Source organism: Pinus tabuliformis, chromosome 8 (genome assembly GCF_031772625.1).
Source record: "Pinus tabuliformis cultivar Carrire ecotype Pingquan chromosome 8, CPIR1, whole genome shotgun sequence".
Classification (NCBI taxonomy): Eukaryota; Viridiplantae; Streptophyta; class Pinopsida; order Pinales; family Pinaceae; genus Pinus; species Pinus tabuliformis.
In genome coordinates this window covers 1,873,007,894-1,873,010,656 of record NC_142294.1, presented here as the reverse complement: position 1 = coordinate 1,873,010,656, position 2,763 = coordinate 1,873,007,894, and positions in this window count along the sequence as shown.

The window sequence follows — 2,763 nt, the reverse complement described above, 5'->3', positions numbered from 1 at the left end:
TTAAAGCTTTCTGGCCTTCTTCTTGTTCTGATTGTGATGTTGTTTTTTGAGTGTGTGGGGTGCTTGAAGAAATTTCACGGAGAAGAAGAGATTTGGGCTCTGCCCTGTCACCTGTGACGACATGGTACCTGTACATTGCATCCGTTCGCTCATCGCTTGTTATTTGAGAGCAGTTTTGTCATCACTTATTATTTGAGAGCACTGTAATTTATTTGAGAGCAGTTTTGTCATCCCTTATTATTTGAGAGCACTGTAATTTATTTGAGAGCAGTTTTGTCATCATTTATTATTTGAGAGCACTGTAATTTATTTGAGAGCAGTTTTGTCATCACTCACGACCGCAAGGATATGGTATGGTAATATTGCGCAGTTTATGTAAGCAGTCTTTCAAAGCAGTCAAAGTATTGTGCAGTTTTCAAAAAGTTTTTTTTTTATCATTCAGAATATTGCGCTGTTCTTCAAAGTGTTTATATACATCAATCAAAGTGTTTGATATTGCACACAGTTTTCTTTTGAATGATAATGCTGCATTGAAAAGTTATCATTTCTAGCAAACATTAGAGGGATTTGAAGGCTGTAATGTAAGGAAGTTTTTATCAGCAGAAGTAATTTTTTACAGAATGCATTCAATCATTTCTATGGTAGGAATAGTTCTCACTGGCAAGGAGAACTATTCTGAATGGTCTCGGATGGTAAAACACACCCTCATCTATAATGAGTTGTGGAAAGGAGTGTGTGTCGGAGAAGAAGACAAAGACCCTGTGCAGCCTACATCAGATAAAGAACTTGTCATTTGGGAAAACAAGAACAGCAAAGCCTATGCATTAATCGCAACATCTGTAAATGAAGAAGTAAGTCGTCATATTTCATCCTATTCCACTGCCTTTTAAGCTTTACAAAAGCTGAAAGAACTCTATGATACACATTTTTCACTTGAAGTTGTTTAGCTCATGATTAAACTCTTCACTCTTGAACTGAAAAATAATGATCCTCTTGCTCTTGCATCTGAAATAAAGTCTATAATGCATGAAATTAAATCCACTAAGGTTGAGCTGGATATCTCTCTTATTGCCTTTCTCAAAGCACTCTATCCTACCTACTCCAATTATCTTGAGTCATTACAAGCAAATGGAAATCCTAAAGATATAACGTTTGACTCTCTTGTGAAAAAGTTTGCTGAAAGAGAGAAAGCCTTTGGAAAGAAGACAGTCCCTGAATCATCTGAAGAGACTGTTTGCCTTGCTCATAAAGAAAAGCATCCTGCTCAAGATTCTACAAGAGGAAGAGGTGGACGAAGAGGAAGAGGAAGATACTTCAGAGGCAGGGGGGGCAGACATTCTCAAGCAGAAAAGGCAGATCTGCATTGCATTCGCTGCAAACGAAATTGATCACATGATGCTTCTACATGCAAGCTACCATGGGACAAAATTGAGCAGAGAAGAAACCAGCAGAAAGGTAAAACTGATGATACAGACAAAGGTCAAGCACCTGAATCCGCTCACTATATTGAGGCACAATGTAACATTGGAGTAAATGAAGATTTGTTTAATGCTTCACTTGCTTCTTCGAAAAATGATTGGTTGCTTGATTCAGGAGCAACCTGTCATATGACTCATAGGAAAGATTTTTTTGAAGACTTCACTGACAATGTTGATGGAGCAGTATACTTTGCAGATCAGTCAAAAATCAAGCCATCAGGGCTTGGCACAATCAGGCTTAAACTGCCTGGTCTTCCAGACTTTCTTCTGGATCATGTTCTATATCTCCCACAGCTCAAGAGAAACTTGCTGTCCCTGGTCCACATCCGCCAGCAAGGTCACTCCATTCATATGTTTGATGGAAAGCTTGAGGTAAGAAAGGCATTTGACCACTCACTTGTCATGAGGGGTATAGAAGAAGAAAGACTTCTTAAACTGCAAGGAACCTCTGCTCATGCAAAACATTTCTCATTTATCTCTCATCATGAAGAAGGTACACTTCCGTCAAGTTTATTATGGCATGCTAGATTTGGACATTTAAACTATGATAGTCTCCGCTTGTTGAAGAAAAATGGTGTTGCTGGTTTGCCTACAATTCCTAGAAAACATAAGCAATGTGATGCTTGCATTCTAGGAAAGCATAGCAAACAGTCTTTTCATGATTCACATTCAAGAGCACATAGGAAGCTTGAACTCATTCATTCAGATTTATGTGGTCCAATGCATGTTCCTTCTGCAAATGGAAATAAATATACCATGACATTTATTGATGATTACACCAGAATGTGTTGGGTTTATTTATTGAAGAACAAATCTGATGCTTTTCAAACATTCAAGAATTTTCATAAGTGGATTGAAAATGATGCACAATCTCATATTGGGTCTATTCACACTGATAATGGAAAAGAATATACATCAAATGAATTTGAAAACTATCTTCGCCAACATGGGATCAAACATCAAACAACTGTACCTTATAATCCCCAACAGAATGGTGTAGCAGAAAGAATGAATAGAACGATCTTGAATATGGTACGATCCATGCTTTTCTTCAAAAATGTAAAGATAATGTTTTGGGCTGATGCTGTTCTATGTGCTGCATATATAAAGAATAGATGTCCATCTAGTGCTATAAGAAACAAGACTCCTTATGAATTGTGGTATGGACATGTTCCTTCGGTAAAACATCTCAGGATTTTTGGTTCCACCTGTTATGCTTTAATACCAAAGGTACATAGAAACAAACTTGGTGCTAGAAGTCGTAAGTGTATCTTCCTGGGGTATT